Source organism: Elephantulus edwardii, unplaced genomic scaffold, assembly GCF_000299155.1.
Source record: "Elephantulus edwardii isolate Elephantulus edwardi_28Jun2011 unplaced genomic scaffold, EleEdw1.0 scaffold00384, whole genome shotgun sequence".
NCBI lineage: Eukaryota > Metazoa > Chordata > Mammalia > Macroscelidea > Macroscelididae > Elephantulus > Elephantulus edwardii.
The window spans coordinates 1,110,373-1,133,834 of NW_006400134.1; the positions used below are offsets into that span (position 1 = coordinate 1,110,373).

Below are 23,462 nucleotides of genomic sequence, written 5' to 3' on the forward strand. Positions count from 1 at the left end.
GAATGAGTGGAAGCCCAAAATCTCTGTAAATGTTTATGAAAATTAATAAAATATAATTATAGAAAAAAAAACAGTGGGCTCAAGCATGTCAGAAATCATGATGATAAAGATGGCACAGAATAGCTTAAGGTTCAGGTTGTTTATTCATTGGGCCACTGAGTCTTGATTGACTTAGTCACATAACAACATTGTTAATATCACCTGCAAGTAAAATGTTGTTGAAGATTGTTAAAAAATGGCTGAAAAGGTACATTAATAGGAAACTGACAGAAATTCAAGCTGTATTCAGAAGAGGCCCTGGAACAAGGCATATCATTGCTGATGTCAGATCTTGGCTGAAAGCAGAGACTGACAGAAAGATGTTTATGTGTATTTTAATTACTATGCAAAGACACCAACTGTGTGTATCATAATAAATAAGGAATAATATGAGAAGAATAGGAATTCCAGAATACTTAATTGTGCTTATGTAAAACCTGTACATAGACCACAAAACTATCTTTCAAACAGAACAAAGGGATACTTTATGACTTAACAATCAGGAAAGGTGTGTGTCAAGGTTTTATCTTTTCTCTGGGTTGTAGGGAATCTGTATGCTGAGCAAGTCATTTGAGAAGTTGGAATATTATGAAAAAGAATGTGGCATCAGAATTGGAGGAAGACTCATCAACCTACATTATGTAGCTGACACAACTTTGCCTGCAGAAAATGAAGAATACTTAAAGCACGTATTAAAGAAGATCAAAGACTTCAATAGGGATTACATTTCAACATTAAGAAAACAAAGATTAGTGGGAGCTCTGGTGGCCTAGTGGCAAGAAGCTGCACTGCAATCCCAGAGAAACACGGTTCGAATCCATCAGATGCTCTGCCGGAGAAGGAGGCGCAATATCCTCCTGTACCAGTCAGATCTGATTTGACGGTACACGCACACAAAATAATAAAAATTTTAAAAAAAGAAAACAAAGATTAAAAAAAAGGAAACAAAGAATTTAATAATTATCTAACGGAACAGGTAGCATTGTGAGAGATGGAGAAAAGATTGACATTGTCAATAATTTCATTTTACTTGTCAACATCTTTTGTTGTTTGTTGTTATTGTTGTTATATGCTATCGAGTCACCTGCAACTCATAGCCCTATCCTGAGCCAATTTTATCGTCTCCAACAGACCTAATCCCATTTCTCCAGTCACTAATTCAATCTATCTCATCCTAGGTCTTCCTCTTCTACGCTATCCCTCCACCCTTCTAAGCATAATGCCCTTTTCCAAGGACTGGTCCTCCCTGGCCACATGTCCAAAGTATTTAAGACTTCTCTAGAGTATTGAAGAACAAAAATGTCAGTCTGGAAACCAAGGTGTATCTGATTCAGGCCATGGTCTTTGCAATTAATTGCTATGCATCAGCGAGCTGAATGATAGAAGAAAGATTGATGCCTTCGAGTTGTGGTGCTGGAGAAGAGTGTTAACATACTATGCATGGACTGCCAGGAGAGCAAACAAGTCTGTCCTGGAGAGGGTAAAACAAATCTGCTCCCTGGAGTCAAGGATTTTGAAGCTCCATTTCACATCCTTTGTTGTTGTTGTTGTTATGTGCCATCGAGTCGTTTGCGACTCATAGCGACCCTATGTACAACAGCCCTAAACCCTGCTCTATCCTGTGCCAATCGCCAATCCTTTGTAGAAGCAGTTAAAAAATCAAAAGACATGTTGCAAAAGAGAACTCCACTGTCAAGGACCTCTCCAAAGTTTGAAAGACCAAGGAGGTCAGTCTATAGACTAAGGTGTTGTTGCTATTGTTGTTACTTATTGACTATGACTCATAGCAATTTTATACACACTAGCTCTGAACCCTGCTCTATTCTGAACCAATCTGTGTCTGACACATCTACCCTCATTAATTCAGTTACTGTGCCAATCCATCTCATGTAGGATCTTACTCTTTTGTGCTGCACCTTAGTCTCTAGACTAACATTTGTTGCTTCTCAGCACTCTGAAAAGGTCCCTGACATCAGATTTTCCTAATGCAATTAATCTTTTGATTTCTTGACTGCTGGAACCAAAAGTATTGATTGTGGAACCAGACCCAAACCATATTTTCAATTGCTTCATATGCATGTGAAACTTGGACAAGGAATTAGGACTGGGGACAATTTGATTCCTCTGAATTGTGGTGTTGGTGAGGAGTACTGAATACTGCATGAACTGCCAAAAGAACAAAGAAATCTATTTTGAAGGAAATGCAACCAAGGAGCTCCTTAGAGGCAAGGATAATGGAACTTGGTCTCACATACTTTGGGTATGTTGTTAGGAGGGACCAGTCCTTGAAAAAATCGTCATGCTTAGAAAAGAGAAAGGTCAGACAAAGAGAGGAAGACCCTAGATGAGATGGAATGACACAAGGCCTGCCTCAATGGGCTTAAGCATGTCAGAGATTGGGAGGATGGTAAGGTTTGGAGCTGTTCATAGGGTCATTGTGAGTCATCATTAACTAAATAACATCTAACAACTACAAGAACAAGACAGGAAGTGTTCTTGTTAGCTTCATAAAACTGTTGTTGTTATGTGCCGTCGAGACGTTTGCGACTCATAGCGACCCTATGTACAACAGCCCTAAACCCTGCTCTATCCTGCGCCAACTGCACTGCCTCTGACACACCCATCCCAATTACCCCAGTCACCGAATCAATCCATCTCATAGAGGGTCTTCCCCTCCTGCACTGTCCCTCCACCCTCCCAAGCATGATGTCCCTCTCCGAGGACCCGTCCCTCCTGGCAACGTGTCCAGAGTATGTCAGACAAAGCCCCAGAATCCTTGCCTCCAAGGAGTAGCTTGGTCTAATCCTCTCCAAGATGAATCTGTTTTCCTGACAGTCCATGGTACATTCAGTACTCTTCTTCAGCACCACAGCTCAAAAGCATCCACTCTCCTTCTGTCCTCCCTAGTCATTGTCCAACTCTCTGATGCATAACAAGCGATTGCAAAGACCATGGCCTGTATCAGGCGCACCTTAGTCTCCAGAGAGACACCGTTGCTCTTGAGTACTTTAGAGAGGTCCCTAACAGCAGACTTTCCCATTGCGATACACTTTTTGATTTCCTGACTGCTGGTGCCAAGAGTGTTGACCGGGGAGCCGAGCAAACTGAAGCTGTGAACAATCTCAATCTCTTCGCCATCCATCCTGACGCTGCCAATTGGTCCAGTGGTGAGAATCTTTGTCTTCTTGACATTGAGCCTCAGTCCATACTGAAGGCTGCAGTTGACCCTTCGCAGCAAGTGCATGAGGTCCTCCTCAGTTTCAGCAAGCAGGGTTGTGTCATCTGCATAACGCAGATTGTTAATAGATCTTCCACAAATCCTGATGCCACAATTCTCCTCATAGAGCCCAGCCTCTCGGATAATCTGCTCTGCATACAGGTTGAAAAGGTATGGAGACAGGATGCATCCCTGGTGTACACCCTTCCCAATTTTGAACCATGCAGTGTTACCCTGCTCTGTTCTGACAACTGCCTCTTGGTCCAAGTATAGGTTTCACATTAGCACAATTAAATGTTCTGGGATTCCCATTCTTCTCAGAGTCAGCCACAGTTTGTTATGATCCACACAGTCAAATGCCTTTGCATAATCAATGAAACACAGATAGACATTCTTCTGGTATTCTCTGCTTTCAGCCAAGATCCATCTAACATCAGCAACAATATCCCTAGTACCACGACCCCTTCTAAACCCAGCCTGGACTTCCGGCAGTTCTCTGCTGATGTGCTGTTCTAATCGTTTTTGGATAATCTTCAGTAGAATCCTGCTTGCATGTGAAATCAATGACACTGTTCTGTAGTTTCCACACTCAGTTGGGTCACATGGGAACAAATATAGATCTCTTCCAGTCATAAAACTAAAGTTAAAAAAAAAAAGAAACCCTCCCTAAAATTGAGTTGATTACAACTCATAGAGAGAGATCTTCCACTGGTTTTCTGAGGCTATAAATCTTGGTGAGATGAGACTGTCCATGTTTCTCCTGTGGAGCAGCTGGTGAACTTGAACCGCAGGAGATGAGAAACTTTTGGATATACAGCACAACTTGCTATTCATCTCTGAGTTCACCACCAGAGTTCTCCTAACTTCATATAAACCCTGGTTATTAAAAAGATATAGTTTACAGGCCACAATTTCAAAAATTCTGAAGCAGTGAGTCTGAGTTCACTAGGTATCTATGCAGTTTTTAAAACGGCAAAGAATCATTAGACTAAATGATATGGTGGTAACAAAAAGAAGCTCTTTTGATTTTTCTATCACAAAAACATATAAATGCAAATAATTTCGGTCCCTTGCCCTTGATGTCCAAAATAAGTTTCTTTGAATATTTCCCTGTACTCTATCCTTTTGCTGCACTGTTGAAATATCCTCTGCTTTTTGTTTCTTGATGTAATGCATAGCTCTGCTTTTTCTGCCTCCTTAAGGTAAAGTGAAGGTCAGTGAGCTTCTTGGAGACTCTTACATTGTATGATAACAAGTAAAACAGGCTTTTAGAGTAGAAGAAAACCTTCAAATGGCATTTGAAGGTGTGTATGGCCCTGGGTACATTGATAGAATTTTCTGTGCTGTTTTTACATTTTTTCTTTTCTATTCTTGTTCCTGACAGGGGAAAAAAATCAGCAGCGTTATGACTCCCTTCTATTTCAGACGGCTGCTTTTGAACATCCAACATAGTGACAGCCTGAGTGGCTGCATGTTACTAGAGAAGAGGTCATTTTATAGGCAGAAAAACTGACACATAGGAATAGGAAGGGAGTCACTTAATGGATCGGGGCTGGCTGAGCTGGGACCAGAACCCAGGTGGCCTGGCTCCCAGCCCAGCTGACCACACTGCCACCCACACAGCCTGGGCTGAACAAAAACAAGCGGCCCATTGAGCAATTGCACAAATAACAATGAGTGATGGGTGGTCAGAGTAAGAAACAGTCACCAAGCATCTACAACCCCGTCCCTTCCTGGCCCCTAAACTTCCAAGCAAGCCTGTAAAGTGAGTTCACTTAAATGATTTTGACCTACAAATTGGCCCAGGTTTCAAATTTGTATTTTTTTTTTAAATCAACGCCAAAGGAAAAGGTATGTTTTGAATTGATGATGGAAAATGCCTTTGAACTCCATAACTGGTCCTACTAAGTCTGTGGTAGTGGAATTCAACACTAGAAAGACATAGTTAACAAATGAGCATAAATGGACCCTGAAAGAGTGTTGGTAAAACAAAACAGCTTTCAGGTTTACTTTTGAAGTTCCTTGAATGTGAATTTGTTCTCCTGCCTCCAATTGGATTAGCATCAATTACATGTGATCAATCAACTTCAGTTTAGAGTCAGTTTAGGTGATCACATTTTACCTCTGGAGAAGGAAATCATGTATGGTAAATAAAATTACCACCAAAAAAAGAGTAGAGCCCTTGACAAGAAGGATTGACATACTTGTTGCAGCAATGGGTTCAAATATGAAAATGATTTTTTAGGATACTGAAGGACTGGGTGGTTTTGAATATAGGGTAAATTGGAACTGATTTGATGAGACCTAACAGGTATGTTATTTGTTTCATATGCCAATTTCCTACTCTGAGCTGGATAATTCTGCCTGTATTCAATTTGTCACCATTAGAAACTGATGACGTCAATAAGTTGTGAAGAGACAGAAAAGATGACTCTAAATGTGCTGTCGAGTTGCTTGCAACTCATAGTGACCTTATGTACAATAGTCCTGAAACCTCTATCCTATGCCAACTTTACTGTCTCTGACACTTCATTATTCTAGTCACTGAATTAATCCACCTCATCAATGGTCTTCCTCTCTTTCTCTGTCTCTCCACCCTTCCAAGCATGATGTCTATCTCCAAGGATTGGTCCCTCCTTGCAACATGTTCAAAGTATGTCAGACAAATCTCAGAATCCTTGCCTCCAAGGAGCAGCCTGGTTTCACCCTCTCTAGGTTAAACCTGTTTGTTCTCCCGGCAATCCATAGTATATTCAATATTCTTCTCCAGCACCACAGCTCAAAGGCATCAATTCTCTTTCTACCATCCCTAGTCATTGTCTAACTTTCTGACACATAACAAGCAATTGTGAAGACTATGGCCTGGATCAGGTGCACCTTAGTCTCCAGACTGATGTCATTGCTCTTCAGTACTCTGGAGAGGTCCCTGACAGCTAACTTTCCCAATACAATTTGTCTTTTGAGTTCCTGGTTACTGGACCTATAGGGTAGGATTTAGGAAATGAACATTATTTTTAGTATGCAGAGCAGGTGTCATAATGTTAAGAATCTGTATTAAAGATGTGGTGATTATAAGACTGTGACATCTGCCACCCTATTGATTGCCAGAGTTGATTTGGCTGAACTGGCTGGCTAGGCAGGTAAAAAAAGAGGAAGGACAGCATGACTTGGCTGAGTCTGACCTCTCTTAATTCCACAAGGGGGAAATTCCCCCAACAACAGCATCCACAACCCAAAATCAATTTCCATGAGGTTAGACATGCCCCTCACATTCCTCCTTCTAATTCCAACAGCATTCCTACTGTTGTACTGGGTCCAAAATCCATTGCAATAGCTACACATATCTCACAGAATCATATTCACAATTATGGGGGTTATTAGGGAAGTCAACAGGTTATAACTCAGGTTGGCAATAGGATACAATTTATTAGTCAGAACAGCTTCTGAACCCTTTAGACTTAAGATTTCCAGCTTTCAGTAAAAGATGAAAGATTTATTCAACCTGAAGGGAAACAAGAGTATAGGCCAGTGTTACAAAATTCTCTTAATCCTGCCAATTAAGGCATCTCCTCCAGAGTCCTCCAGCAAACTCGGGTGAAGGCCTTTGGCTCTGGCTCCATGGGGAAGCAGTCCCAGGTCATCTCTGCCTCATGACAGGTCTCTGGTTCTCTGCAACAGAGTCATGTACAATCTCTGGGCCCTTTCTCACTGTTTTTGTGTCCCTTCAAGTTGAAAACAACTTATAGCTGACCCTCCAGCAGGTTTTAAGAGACAGTAAATCACACAGAATATTTCTCATCTTTCTCTCTTGGAGTAGCTGGTGGATGTGAACTGTGTGCCTTTGGGTTGGTATGGCAATTCCTTACTACTAAACCACCAGAAAATAATGAAGGAAGAAGTTCAAACTGCACTGAAAGCATTAGTAAAAAATAAGGTCCCGGGAATTGATGGGCTACCAATTGACATATTTTAACAAACAGATGCAGCCTTGGACGTGCTTACCAGGCTGTGCCAGGAAATCTGGGAGAGGTACCTGGCCAACTTACTGGAAGAGATCCATATTTGTTCTCATTCTCAATATCAATGATATAACAGAATGTGGAAATTATCAAATAATATCAATAATACCACATGCAAGCAAAATATTGCTGAAAATTATTATAAAATGGCCAGAATTGTATATCAACAGAGAACTGCTAGAAATTCAAGCTAGGTTTAGAAGAGACTGTGACATCAGTGGTATCACTGCTGACGTCATATGGATCTTGACTGAAAGCGGAAAATACAAGAAGGATGTCTGTTTGTGTTTTATTTACTAACCAAAGACATTTGACTGTGTGATCACAACAAATTATGTATAACATTGAGAAGAATGGGAATCCTAGAACATTTACTTGTGCTCACATGAAACCTATTCCTAGACCAAGAAGCTGATGTCCAAAGAACAAGGAAACAATGCATGGCTTAAAATCAAGAAAAGTGTGCATCAGGGTTATATCCTTTCTCTATACCTAGTCAACCTGTATGCTGAACAAATCATTTGGGAACCCAGACTTTATGAAGAAAGTGGCATCAGGATTAGAGTAAGACTCATAGACAACTGCATTATGCAGATGACACAACCTTGCTCACTGAAAGTGAGGACTTGAGGTGCCTGCTGCAGAAGATCAAAAACTACAGTCTTCAATATAGATTACATCTCAACATCAAGAAAACAAAAATCCTCACCACTGGGCCAATAGGCAACATCATGATAGATGGAGAAAGGGTTGAATTTGTCAACAAGTTAATCTTATCTGAATACACAATCAACAACCTTGGTATCAGCAGTCAAGAAATAAAAAACCATATTGCATTGATATGTCTTGGGAAAAGTACAGACAGAATACTCCTTAGAGCTAAGGATGGTGAAGCTTTATCTCACATACTTTGGGCATGTTGTTAGGAGGGTCTATTCATTGGAAGGAAAGGTCAGCAAAAGACAGTATGACTCAATGAGATGGACTGACACAGTGACTGTGGCAATGGGCTCATGTATGCCAGAGAGGATGAGGACTGCAGAGCACAAAACAGGGCTCAGATCTGCTGTTCATAGGGTTGCTATTGTTATTGTTGTTATGTGCTGAGTCACCTGAAACTCATAGCAAACCCTGCCCTATCTTGTGCCAATTTCACTGTCTCTGTCAGACCTGATCCCATTTCTCCAGCTACTGAGTCAATCTATCTCATCCTGGGTCTTCCTCTCCTGCACTGTCCCTCCACCCTTCCAAGCATAATGTCCTCCAAGGATTGGTACCTCTTGACCACGTGCCCAAAGTACATGAGATGGAGCTTCAAAATCCTTGTCTCCAAGGAGCAGCTTGTGTTCACTCTCTCCAGGACAAAACTGTTTGTTCTCAACTTGGCAGTCCACAGTATGTTCAACACTGTTCTCCAGCACCACAACTCAGAGGCATCAATCCTTCTTTTACTATCCTTAAGTTATTGTCCTGTCATTTGATGCATAATAAGTAATTGTAAAGACCATGGCCTGAATTAGGCACATCTTTGTTTTAGGCACATCATTGTTTTTCAGTATTCTAGAGAGATGGCTGACAGCAGACTTTCCCAATGCAATTTGTCTTTTGATTTTCTAACTGCCAGTGCCAAGAGTGTTGATTGTGGAACCAAGTAAGCTGAAGTTAACAATCTCAATCTCAACCTCTTCTCTGTCTATCATGAAGCTTCCAATTGACCCAATAGTACGAATCTTTGTTTTCTTGGTGTTGAGCTTCAATCCATATTGAAGACTACAGTCCTTGAAATGCTTCATGTCTTCCTCAGTTTCAGCAAGCACGGTTGTGGCATCTGCATAATGCAGGTTGTTGATGAGTCTTCCTCCAATCCTGATGCTGCATTCCTCTTCATGAAGTCCAGCCTCTAGAATGATCTGTTCCACATATAGCTTGAAAAGGTATGGAGATAGGATGTATCCTTGAACCATAACTTTCCTGATCCTGAACCATGCAGTGTTTCCCTGCTCTGTTCTAAGGACTACTACTTGGTCCAAGTATAGATTTTGCATGACACAATCAAATGTTTTGGGACTCCCATTCTTCTCAAGGTTAGCCACAATTGGTTGTGATCCACACAGTCAACTCAACAGCATCTAACTATAACTGTCAAGAACTTCTCCAAAGTTCAAAGGGGCAACCATGTCAGTTTAAAGATTAAGGTGTGACATATCCAATCTAAGGTCTTTTCAATTACTTGCAATGCATCTGAAAGATTGACAATGAGTAAAGATGATAAAAGAAAAATTGATGCCTTTGAGTTATCATGTTGGAGAAGAATACTGAATATCTTCTCATGGGCTGTGAAAAGAACAAACACACATGCCTTGGAGGAAGTGTCAACAGGGTGCTCCTTTAATGCAAGGATGATGAACCTTCATCTTACATACTTCGGGCATGTTAGAAAAACACATGCTTAGTAAGGCGGAGTGTCAGGAAAACAGAAGAAAACCCTTAGCAGGATGAACTGACATAGTAACTGTAACAACAGATTGATGCATATTGGAGATGATGGGGATCGCACAGGACAGGACAGGGCACAGATGTACTGTTCAAAGGATTGTTATAAGTTATAGTTCACTCAGAGGCACCTAACAACAAGAAGTCACCAGAGCTAGTGAGATTTCCAAATTTCTGCAGGTGAATGTGCTCAATTTTAAACCAGTAGAATGGTCAATCCCCTTGTGGACAGACACTAGCACATCCTATTTCCATAGCTCTGTCCAGCCACTGGCTAATCAAGAGCAATGGCCCAGGAAAGCCATTTTTAACAACAGACCCACTACATCACAAAAGGTGTCATTATCTTCTCACCACTCCATGGGCGTCCCTCACTAAGCTGGACGCTTGGTTTTGGAGTGTGACCAGCTCTGAAAGAGAAAGACTAGCCTTTTCATCAATGGTATACCAGTAACTGTCCTCCCTTGCTAGAACCTTCAAATAAACTCTCAGGAAGCAGAATTAAAATTTAGGGATTCATTGGGCCAGTTTGTCATAATCATTCACTGCTAAAAAATTAATTCAGATTCATAGGGACTATCTGATAGATTAGAGATTCCCTACAGGGTTTCTGACGCTGTAAATAGGGGAGCAGACACACACATCACATCTTTCTCCCCAAGGAGAAACTGGTGGGTTCAAATTGCAACCATTGCCATATATATTCATTTCTCGATCCCTCAACATCACTGAGAACGGTGCCTTGAAAATAAACTTCTCAGTTACACCGTAAAGCTGCTGAAACTCGCCTTAACCTAACTCGATTGTGCAGCCTAAAGCAGATGTATTAATTGGCTTTCACCGTTATCCCAAGAACATAATTATTAAGTGCCTATAAAGACAGGTAAATTCACTTCAAAAGTAAAGGAACATGGGAAGTACATAACTGGATTGAGACTGGTCTCGGCGAATCGCTGTTAATTTTCCTCTGGTTTATCCAGAATGACTGCGTAGAGAAACTTGAATTTCAGTTTTCTCGTGGTATTTTCATCCTTCTCACCTTTCTAGAATTATTCCACCCGCTTTCCACTTCTTCCCAAAATGTAGTAAACTCTGATTCCATCCCCAAATGGCGAGAACCCACCCTGTACCCCTTCAGTCCTTGTTCAAGAACGCTCCAGACCAGGAGCGGCCGGAATGAAAGCCAGAAAAAAACGGGGTCACGCGCGGGGCAGGCGTCAAACTGGTCGCCGCCTGGGGAGCGGCGCTAAAGGCGGGGCTGTTACGGGGCGGGGCGGCGCGGGGCGGGGTGGGGCGGGGCAGGGCGGGAGGAGGGAGGCCCGGGGGCGGCTTGGGTGTCACCACCAACCCACTCCGGCCGGAAACTGGCGCTTGTTTCCGGCCGGACGGCCGAAAGCCACCGATGCTGAACCAGCTCCCCGAGTCAGAGTGGGGAGCGAGTGTGGAGCAAGCAAAAAGCCACTGAAGGAGGCCAGTTTCTATCAATCCTGTCTGGCTCCAGCTCCTGATCCTGTGCGGAGTTAACAGCCGCGGTCGCCGTCTCCACCACTGCCTCCGCCTCCGTCGTCGTCGGGGGAGGTGCCGGCCGGACCCCGGGGTCACTGCCAAGGAATGAAGAGAGGCAGCCGGGCCCCGCGCTCCGCCCCGGCCTAGGGCCTAGCCCCGGGAGTGGCAGGGTAACGGAGCCCCCAGTCCTGACACCCTCTTCCTGCCTGCTCTCGCTCTCCACCTCTTCAGCCTTCCAGACTTTGACCCTGTGGTCTCTACTGTCTCCCTTCTCCTTTCAGATTATATTTCACCCGGGGCCATCGCCCCTCTCCACCCCCTCCCTTCTCGCTCTGGCTCCTCCTAGCTTCTTTCCAACCTTTCCCCCTTCACACCTCCCCTTCACCTGCATCCCGCGTTCCTTGCTTGTCTCCGCGTTCCTGGCCTCCCTGCCCTAGCTGCGCTGGACAGTTTGGACAGTCCCCCGCCAGCTAGACTTTCGGGGAGGGATGGAGGAGTTTTAGGGTGAAAGACTTTCTTCTGATTACTGCAGGCTACTACTCAAATAGTAAGATAAAGTTCATGTTAAAGTCTCAGTCTCAAAATGAAAACAAGCATGTTCTCCCCTGTTGATAGACAAAGTCCTCTATGGAGGAAGAGAGTGAAGATGTTTGTATGTGAGTATGCGATTCTAGGACAGGCTATGCACTGTAGAAAAAAGTTGCTATGAGCCGATGGAAACTTTAGAAGTTGATGATGAGTAAGCTGGGGATTGCCTGATCTCACTCTTCTCTTAATTACTAGGTTAACGGTGTGGCTCCGGTCGGGATGGAATGGGATTTGTTTACTGGGCCGGCGTATTTTTAGCTCGTCGGCTGACAAGGACCAGCGCTCAGATGCAGTCTCTTTCGGCACAATACAGATAGAAAAATTAAGTTAAAGAAAACCAACTGATGAACTATTTTAAGAGGTTTCCCCCCAGATTCTAAACGGAGTTTTCTAGGATGTAAAGTCAGTAATTAGCAGGACGTTAACTTTTCTTTTCATATTATGTGTATTTTATATTAGAAATATTTTCATATATAATACATAAAATATGACACTTTATTAGGAAGTCAGACTTTGACATCTGCGACAGCGTCTTTCGGAACTCGTTAAAAAGACTGGATTGATCGCTTTGTCTTTGAGAACTTGTTCCTTACAAAGGTGAGAGAGAAAAGGATAGAGAGGAGAGACTAGTCCAAAAGGAGAGCTAACATTATATCTATTAGAAAGATTTCTATGCTGTGAGAGTCTGGGAGAAAAAGCAAAAAGCCAAACTACTTAGAAAATTTTCCTCTCTGACAAATGAAGATTGCATTCTTGATTAGATGGAGGGTAGAAGGCTGTAGGGATTTAGGCTAGGTGGCTAGGGAGAATCAGACTGTAGTTAAACATTTGCTGTGCATAATGTACAAATGAATGTGTTATAAGCAAACCCTAAAGAATTCATTCTACTCTTTGTACTCATTGTTTTCCAAGTAGTTTTTTTTAAGATTAGTAACCACCGTGCTGTGCTGTCCTATTGATATTTTAAAGACTGCACAGAACTGTAAAATAAATGAAATTGCTGTTGCTTATCTAAAGGCTGGTATTCATTCTGTTCTAATTTCTACCAGCCACCTACCCAGCATGCCTCAGAGCGCCTCCCTAAAGTAAGTGACCAGTTACTATGTACTTTGAGTTTGCAAATGAATACAAATATTAGGTCATCCTAGGAATAATTGAGAGGGTGAATATGGTGGAAACATACATTCAAAAACAAAAATAGATTATTCTTTTATTTACCCCTTTTTGACCTATCAGCACCTTTCTACCGATAATTATCCATTAGCATGAATAATTTATAATTGAATAGGTATCCATTTTGGACATTATGCAAGCACAAAGGAAAGATGGAAGGAAGATACTTTGAAAACTATTACTCCTGCACCCTAACATGTGATTTGACTTCATCTTTTCATTTTTGTGCTAGAAACTGCCTAGAGGAAAATGTAAACCTTTTCCAAAGAAAGGACAGTCAACTGACTTCTCTGAGGCAGGATGACTAGCAATGAATGCTAATTTTTAGTTAGACTTTAGGTAGACTTATGTCACCAACATCATGCACGTTTTTCTGAAGCTTTATTTCCTTTGAGAGCCCTTTTGAAAGCAGATTTAATTTAGGGAGAGAAAACCAATTTAAAAAAAAATTATAGGCACCCTCCCTGAATACTGACAAAGTCTGTTGCTTTAATTTGTGTGAGTTGGCTGGGACCAGTATTATTGATGGTATCTGGATAAATTCTATTTATATCTAGCAGCTTCCCCCTAGTTGACCTGAATATTATTATTACAGGGAGGGGGCTTGAGGAGGTTGAATACAAGTATAGAGGAGGCCTAATAACTCCCCACTCTTCCCAGTTCTTTTTTTTTTTTTGTAAATGGGATTTGTGTGTGTGTCTTTTTTAAAAATTTGTTATTAATTTCAATGAAAATTTACAGAGACTTTAGATTTCCATTTATTCATTGTTGCACTTTTCTCCCCTCCCAACCCTCCCCCCCTTCCCAGTTCTTAAAAGTCTTTATTTGGAATTGTGTGATTCAATGTATGTTTCAGTAACCAAATTAATTATGGAGGACTAACTAACTCAGTTTTATGAATAAGTTTATGAATAATTCTAGGTGTACCGAGTTTCCATTTTTGATGTTTTAGAACGCCTGACTATCTCAGACATACTAAGGATGCTGGTAGAGGTCATTTCTCCTTGCTCTTATCCCAAACAGGCATTCCACCAAAGGGAATGTCCTGAAACAGTGCTTTGAAATGTGACCTCAGTGCTATCTTCCCTATGGAAATTTGTAAACTGTAGAATAGCAGATTGGAATTCACCCAGCAGTCCCTGATACATTCAGATAGTTAAACATCTGCAAAACTAGAATGTAGATACAGCAAAGTTCTCATTTTATTTATTTTTAAAATTTTAGTTTTTAAATTGATATTTTTAAAAATTTTATTAATTTTAATGAACATTTAAAGAGATTTTGGATTTCCATTCATTCATTGTTGCACTTTTCTCCCTGCCCACCCCTCCCCCCAATTCACTGTTCTCTTTGAAAAGTGAAAGAAAAATTGCTTCATTGGTATAAAATCTCCCCGCCCCTCCTTAAATTGATATTTTAATGAAAGTTTACAGAAAACTTGTATTTTCATTCATTCATTGTTGCACATTTTTCTCCTTGTCCCACCCCACAGTTCACTTTTCTCTTTAAAAAGATTCTTTCATTGTTGCACAATTTCCTCCGTCTCCCTGCTCCCAGCCCAGTTTGCTATGTACCTCTTATTCTGGACTAGTGTCATGCAAATAATACCTAATCATATATTTCTTTTAGACAGATCTTTTCCTCATCTGTTTAAATGGTTGTTCACTATTTATCCCCTCTTTTCTTAGTTTCCCCCCAACTCCCATGTCAGTCCTGTTTTATAACAGTGGCAATTATGCTGTATTTGTCCTTTTGTGACTGAGATATTTCACTCAGCATAATGTCCTCCAGGGTTACCCATTTTGTATAATAATTCATGAGTTTCTTGTTCTTCAGTGCTGCATAGTATTCCATTATGGGACTATACCACAGCTTCTCCATTCATTTGTTGATGGGCACTTAGTTTGCTTCCATCTCTTTGCTATTGTGAACAACGCAGCAAGAAACACGGGTTTGCATTCAGGGAAGTTTTATCATGAATGCCTAAGTTGAGTTTTGTTGTTATGTGCTGACATAGCGACCTTATGTACAACAGCCCTGAAACCTACTCTGTCCTGTGTCAACCTTATTGTCTCTGACATCCCCACCCTCATTACTCCAGACACTAAATCAGTCCATCTCATTGAGGGTCTTCCTCTCTTGCACTGTCCCTCTACCCTTCCAAGCATGATGTCCCTCTTCAAGGACTAGTTCCTCCTTGCAACATGCCTTTGAATATAAGATGAGAGTTTATTTTCTTTTTAAAATAAGAAATCTTTGCTGAATAATGATTAATACTCCTGTAGACAGCCTCCAGGCTCCAGAGGTAGGAGCTGGAGAGATTAAAAGATAATAAAGACAGATAACCTTACTCTTGGGAATGGGTTGAGTTTATGATATAAATAAGACAGACTTTTAAAAGCTTTAGCTTTTAAGAACCAACATGTAAAAAAACCCAAAAAACAGAAACCACCCCAAATTTACTGTGCTAAAAATGGAAGGCTGGAAAAAACCTTTAAAAATCATAAAATAAAATATATGAAGTAAATTAGAGAAGATTTCTGATTCAGTTTTAAAAAAAGATTTGCGAGGCTATAGTTATAAACTTATAGTTATAAAGGGGGATAGGCTCTACTGTTAAATGAACTTTGGTTCAAGTTCTACCTGTTTGTTGTACCTTTTACTGTGATCTTGGATATCTATCCTTGTGTAAAAAATAAGTTTGACCATTCGAGTAAAGGAAATCATGTACACATAATAGTTATTCTGTTAAGTATGAGTGAAAGAAAAAGCATCTTATAGACTGTATAAAGTGTACAATACATAGTGATGATATGAATGACTAAGTTGTGTTTGTGGGGGAATAAATGAGAATTATTGGCTACAGTAAGTGTTGGTTAAGCCGTGGGTAGAAAAAGCAAAAGGCTATGGTTGGTTGCGAGGACTCTCAGGCCAGACTCTGTTGGATGTTGATAAAAAGGTCAATAGAGTCATTGTAGGGTCTTTAACAAAGGATGGATTTAGTGAGTAGTATTGAGCCCTCTGGTCTCGGAACTCAGGAACAAGGAGTTAAGCAGGCAGCAGTACATTGTGACCCTCTGGACCATCCTGGCCTAAAGGGAAACACCTAAGAGCCATAAGATTCTTTGTTACAAGCTTTTAGTTCATACAGCCTTGCTCTCCATGCCTGAATTCTGCTTGTTCCTGTCTCACTGTATGCTAATCTGTGGGAATGAAAGTCTAAAGACTATGACTGAGTTTCTTCAAGTGCTTATGGTGAGGACAGTATCACATTTCAAATATTTTTAACTCCCAGATATCTATACTAATATAGGGAGCATTAATTAATATTGGGAATTTAGAACTCAACCCATATTTTTTAGTGCAGTAGAGGATGGGGGGTGTGTGTGTGTGTGTGTGTGTATCATGGCGATGTTCAAATGAATTTGCATTTCTAAGTTCACCCAAGAAATCAAAGAGATTTATTTAAAATTAAGACTGAACTCTCCTGAGTATGTTAATGACGACCTTTTTTTAAATGGAGAGTCCAACAGTGGCTGCAGCAGTGGACTCAAGCACATCAGCAGTTGTGAAGCTGGCACAGGATCTGGTAGTGTTTAGTCCTGTCAAACATAGAATTGCTGTGAGTCGGAGCTGACTTAAAGACAAACACCTACTAGCCACAACATGAGAATCCAATGTAATCTTTTTCAGGCTCTCTACCTTAAATCTAAGAGAAATTGGTGGATGATGCCTGTTTTGCAACCAGAATGATTTTTTACCCTGTCTGGAAAAATCCCACTACATTATATTACATTGTTGAAGATTAAGCTGTGTTTCTCAAAGAACTTGGGCTTTGTTTAGGTTTTTCTACAGGCTATACAGAAGATGTCATATATTTTCCTTCTAAGGCTATTTGTTTGAAAATATAGCTAACTTGAAAAAAAATTGGGAGTGGGAGTTGTGTGGAGAAAGAAAGAGAAATGCCCATATGTAAAAAGTAAAGTTAATTGCTGGTTTTTCAGTTGACATACCACACTGGAGCCCTTGCCTACTTTCATCGCTCTTTACCCACTCCCACCTCCTCATAATCATTACCAAAGCTGTGCAGTTATGATGTCAGGAACACAGCATTACTATTTACTTCTTGCCTCAGAAAATTGTTCTATTTCTGAGCTAGAAATTAGAGACAGAAAATGAAAACTCTTATTTTAGACAACCAGTTTAGGATTATTTTCAACTAAATTTTAGAATTGTGTCTTCTCCTTATTTCCTCAAAGAAGCAGATAGGATAAATTACTAACATATATTTGTCAGTGACCCACTATGAGTTTATTTCTATGCTTGGTACTCTGGAGGAAAAATGGCAGCTTTGTGACACTGAAAGTTTGTGCCTCACCTGGGAGTATGAAAAATAGGAAGGAAGGAAGGAGTATTTTATTGGGCCACTGTTATTATGCTAAACAAATAAAAAATGTGGAAGTATGTTGTCAACTGCGTAGTATAAAGTACATACGTGCCATTGATATTTTGGGGAAAGAGTACTCAGGTGATTATGAATGATGGCACAGAGGAATTATAGTTTACTCAGATTTTAAAGTAGAAATATAATTTTATTAGATATATAAGGGATATGAGAAGAAAAGAAGAACAACAACAAAATTATTTCATCTTTGGGCTGAGAGAAATCAAGCAAAAGCCTGGAAATAGGAATATGCTTCGGCTGTTCTTAGGGCAGTGTGAGAAGACTGCCCTGAGAAGTCGTAAGTATAGATGAGCAGGTAAATTGGAGCTGCGCCTGTGTTGGTGGCTGCTGCTGAGTCAGTTCCCACTTACAATGACCTTATATATAGCCGAACAGAACACTCCTTGGTCCTTTGTCATCTTCATGATCATGGGTATGTTTTGTGACTACTGAGGTTTCCTTTGCTTTTTTTGGCCTTTTGCTTTACCAAACATGATGTCTTTTACTAGTGATTTATTTCTTTCCTGATGACATGCTGAAAGTAAATGAGCTAAAATCTTGTCATCCCTTTTAAGGAACATTAACCCACTAGAAACTGTGACAACTTAGTAGGACAGATGGAACTGTTTCGTGGGGTTTTCAATGCTGTAATCTTTATAGAAACAGATTGCCCTATCTTTTTGGTTAGCACCTGAGTGCTTAAACACTGCACCCCCAACATCTAGTTTATAAAGAATCCTAAAAGCCAGGCTTATACTTTTAGATTTTAAATAATAGAAAATAGGGATTTTTAAATGTTAGAAAATAGGGAGCCACTGAAAATTTTTCACTAAGATGATGAGTAATATGCTGTCAGCAGGACACAGGTGGGCTTTCAAGAAAGGGACATTAATACTAGAGGTGTGAATATATTGAGACCTAAACGAATTGTGGAGAGTGGGGTAAGGACAGGAAAGAGTAAAAAAGAGGGGGAGGGGGGCAGGGAGAAAAATGTACAACAATCAGTGAATGGAAATCCAAGTTCTTTATAAACTCATTAAAATCTCAATTAAAAAAGAAAAGAAAAATTGCAAAAGAAAAATAGGATTTTGTGAGGACTACATGTAGAATATGAAGGAGACTGGTGAGTCAAGTATGATAATGATATTTTAAGTCCCAATATCTTAGACATTAATTGAGATAAAGAAGTTGAGAAGAGTTCCTTGATATGTTTTTTTTCTCAGGAGACTGTGATGAGTTCAATTTAAATTGTGTTGGATTTAAAGTGGCAGTGAAATGTCAAAGTGAAAGCTGTTCCATTTGTTGGAGATGTGAGTGTAAAGCTGGAATAAAGTGGGGCAAATGAGATAAAACATTTAGGTGTACAGTTCATTGGTGTGGCTGTAGCTAAAAGAATGGAAAGTTTTCTGAGGACTAAAGTTTAGAGGAAAAGGCAAAAGGCCAAATATTGTGATACTGATAAACCTAGACACTGGTTATTCCCTGCTCTTCAGAACATCTTACTTGAGCCCCCCTCTCTTAGGGACTGCCAAGAAAACAAACAGATTCATCCTAGAGAGGGTTAAACCAGGCTACTCCTTGGAGGCAAGGATTCTGGGGCTTCGTCTGACATACTTTGGACATGTTATAAGAAGGGACAGGTCCTTGGAGAGGAACATCATGCTTGGTAGGGTAGAGGGACAGAGCAGGAGGGGAAGACCCTCTATGAGGTGGATTGATTCAGTGACTGGGGTAATCAGGATGGGTGTGACAGAGGCAATGCGATTGGCACAGGATAGAGCAGGGTTTAGGGGCTGTTGTACATAGGGTTGCTATGAGTTGCAAACGACTCGACGGCACATAACAACAACTCTTAGGGAACTTTAGTAGAGAATTTCACTATTAACCCAAAGACAACATATCTCTGATAGTTCGAATCCACTTGGAGGAAGAAAGAAGGGCATCTTCTCCTGCTGTGATTTTTAGCTTCAGACACTGCTGGAGGGTTTCTGTGAGCTGGAATTGACTTGACAACAGTGAGCTCTTCTTTCACTATCTATTCTGTTCCTCGCCTATAGTCCACACCCTATATATGTGTTGAATGTATCCTGCCTTTATCATCACTGTCATAGGCACTAAAGAGACCAGTGAGTCAGAGAAAGTCTTTACCCACAGGAGCTTCTAAGTGTAGAAGGAGGAGGCAGTTGTATAAAGAAATTGATAAAATGAAGAATGATAGATGCTGTGACTATGGAAGGGGAGGAGAAGGCCCTAACGGTCTGTCTGTCTGTCTGTCTTGGTCTATCTGTCTTGGACGTACTGAGGTTAGATGTGCCTCTCAGAGATGATGACATTTCAACAGGTCTTGAAAGGTGGGTTAGGGTGTATCCAACAGATAACAGAAAAAAACAGCCTGAACAAAAGCATCAAGGAAGGAAGCAGCCACATTTTCCCTAATAACTTGTTTAATAGTGTAACATACTACAGAGAATACCACCAGAGATCCTTCTGGTAACTTTTACGTAATTATGGCTAGAAGATAGGATAAAGATGCAAGAATGAGGCTATAGAAGTAGGCCAGATCCTGGCGAACTTTATCTTGTGCTGTAGATGATGAGCCATTAAAGAGATTTGAGTATTTAGTAAGTTTCACATTCTTGGAAGTTTATTATGTGAGTGGTGTAAAGGGTAAATGGAGGAACAAAGTAAAAGGTTTTTTTATTCATTGTGCTTTATATTATGCTTAACCTTAACCTGTTTGTTATTGAGCATTAGGTTTGTTAGCAAGGGATCAAAACTGGAGAGACTGAGAGGCTTTTTTTCAGTCTTTCATTTACAGATGAAATGCCTCAGGTTTATTTAGGATTACAGAACTAGTTTAGTAATAGTTTGACTTGGAATTTGGTCCTCAATGACTGTCTAGTACATGTTGTTGTTAGGTGCCACCGAGTCTACTATGACTCATATTGACCTAATGAACAATGGTTCTGAACCCTGGCCTAACCTGTACCATCCTCGTCATCTCTGATATACTTGAGCCCACTGTTGCAGTCACTGTGTCAGTCCACCTTGTTGAGAGTCTTTTTTTTTTCTGACACCCCCTCCCCTGCACCCCACCTCCACCATTTCAAGCATAATACCTGTTTTCAAGGACTGGCCCCTCCTGACAATGTGTGTAAAGTGTGAGACAAAGCTTTGCCCTCCTTGCCTCTAAGGAGCACCCTGGTTGCACCCTCTCCAAGACATACGTGTTTGTTCTTTGGTGATCTCTGGGATATTTAGTACTCTTCTCCAGCACCACAACTCAAGGGCGTTGACTCTTCTTCTGTCATCCTTATTCATTATGTAATAGGTGATTAACATTTATTGATAAGTTGCCTCTTTGTTCCCTTCAAAGTCCCATTCCACTCTTTGTTCTAGTCTATTTCATTGCAGTATGTCTGAAGACAGAGGAACTCTGTCATTCCCAACCACTCTCCTGATGAACAGTGGGCTTTTCCCATATATGACTGAGGAAGTCTGCCTGAGAATGCCATGGGGAAAAGGGACCTCCTTTTGACCTAGGGTAGATAGATGCCCTAGAGTTGGGAGAGTAGGTTGTTAGGATGCTCCAACTGGGATGATTCAAATATAGTAAGTAGAATGTTAGTATTTCTTTTATCAAGTAGATAAATTTCTCTCTCTTGGTTCAGGTATATCAGAGATGATAAGGATGGCACAGGAAAGGACACCAAGATAGGTAGAGTTCAGATCCATTGTTCTTAAGGTCACTGTCAGTCATAGTTGATTCAGTAGCACCTAACAACAAGCAAGACTCTTGTAAGCTTTTAATTTTAAACTTAGTTTTTAGTAGTGTGAATGAAATGTGTCAGAGAAGTAGTGGTAAGCTGAGCACTGACTGACAAAAAGTTTATCTAAATAAGATTTGCCATTATACTTGAATTCTAAATCTTTCACCATATTTTAAATTTTGTTGCATTTTTGTGGTAGGTTGTTTGGTTTTGTTTTGGGTTTTTTCTTGTTTGTTTGTTTTGTTTTGTTTTTATTGTAAAATACTAAGTAGGAGTTTGGATTTTGTGTTTGGTTTTTTTTTTTTTTCATTTTTACTGGAAAAGTACAGACCACTGTGAATGTTGTTATGTTACTAGGTTCTGTTGATTTTACTACAATTCACAGTGACTCTGAACAACAGATCAAAAACTTGTGTTATCTTCCTCCATTCCTACAATCTCCAACAGGCTCTAGCCCTTTGTTACAGTAACTTTGTCAACCCCTCTTGTTGAGAGTCTTCCTCTCCTTCACTGACCTCCTACCTTTTCCTACATGATGTCTTTTTCCAGATACTGGCCACTCTGGCAACATACCCAAAGTATATGAGATGAAGTTTCGCTATCCTTGCCTCTAAAAAGCATGCTGGTTACACTTTCACCACGACATGTTTGTTTGTTCTTTTAGCAGTCCATGGGATATTCAGTACTCTTCAAGCCTAGTGGCTAAGATAGATAGTATTTTAGGATTTTCCTGGGAGAAACTGAGACCAAAGAGTGTGTTAAAGGACAAATCATTGATAGCCCAACGTCAAAATTTGACTGAATTGTGATTTCTTTATTCCTTTCCCTGGCTTCTGTCATCTTCTTTCCCAGAGAAGAGCCTTAGTTTGGAAGCTGTCCATTTTAGCAGAGCTGCCAAATAGTAATTCTTTCTCAAGTGGGCAAGGGTACATTTTGTTTTTGTTTGTGAGTATTTGGAAAAGGAGAGGGCAGAAGGGAGGCACATAATAGCTACTCACAGTAAGTTCTTATCTAAATTCCTACATAACTGAGAGTTTCTTTGGCTTTGTTTTGAGGGAGATGACTTGGTCAAACTGGTATTTATGTTATGTGGGAAGGTGGTTCTCCTCTCAGATGTCTGATTTGAGATGGCAATAAAAACTTCCTTCTCTGGTTTTTTTGTCAGCCCCACCCACCCTGTTTGAAGAGCTTCTTATGTACATTGTGTGAGCAATGTAAAGGATCTCCTCTAGTTTAAAACTGAACGCATAAAAAACTTACAATGATCTGCTCATAATGACCCTCTGTCAGGTTTGTTGTTATGTGCGATCGAGAGGCCTGCGGACTCATAGCTGTCCTGTGCCCAGTAGCTCTGAATCCTGTCCTGTCCTGAGCCAAGAGGCCATAAATCACAGCCAGAGAAGACGGCTCATCTTTCTCCTGTGGATGCAAACCAAGGAGAATGCACAGCCTTTGGATTAGCCTTGAAACTCTTTTGACTACACGTGCTAATTACTGTTTTCCAACCACCTGATCCTTTCTTAATACTGCTAATAAAAAAAGAATGAGGTACATCCAACATTTAGAAAAGTATAGTGGGAAAAACTGAAACACAGACAATTTTGCATCTGCAGCTAAAACATAATAAATATTGATCATATTTATTAATACTGTCATGTTTATTTTAGCTCTCTAAGTCTTATAGATAAAGCTAAAGTCTGACTCTGCAGTCCTTCTTCCTCTTAGGTGATGACTACTTCTCTGAGTGGTTATGCATAATTATTTTGTGTTTATAATATACAAAGTTTTGTTTTACTTTGAAAGTTTATAATATCATACTATATTTATCCTTTTGAAGCTTTTTACCTCAACACTGTTTTTTCACTTTTAGTCATCTAATCTTTACACGTTTCTTCTATTGTCCTTCTATGCTGTATTAAGAAAATTTACCTATCCTAAAGAACAGATCATCCGGGAGGCTGGACTCTATGAGGAGAAATGTGGTGTCAGGATTGGTGGAAGATCTATCAACAATCTTTGTTATGTTGAAGACACAACGCTGCTTGCTGAAACTGAGAAACTGAAGAGCTTGCTGCAGAGGGTCACGTACTGCAGTCTTCAATATGGATTGAGGCTCACTATCAAGAAGACAAAGATTCTCACCACTGGACCAATTGGCAGCATCAGGATGGATGGTGAAGAGATTGAGATTGTTCACAGCTTTAGTTTGCTTG

At 40.4% G+C, this 23,462-nt stretch overlaps 1 protein-coding gene and 1 pseudogene across 1 annotated transcript in view; both read left to right on the plus strand.

The window, feature by feature from the left end:
• Window positions 1-11,711, plus strand: part of LOC102865398 — a 17,810-nt pseudogene extending 6,099 nt beyond the window's left edge.
• The window catches only part of OTUD7B (OTU domain containing 7B), a 76,560-nt gene continuing 64,267 nt past the window's right edge, over window positions 11,170-23,462 (plus strand). The window contains exon 1 of the mRNA XM_006902226.1: window positions 11,170-11,444. The gene's annotated coding sequence lies outside the window, so the exon portion shown is untranslated. The remainder of the gene's footprint in view (window positions 11,445-23,462) is intronic.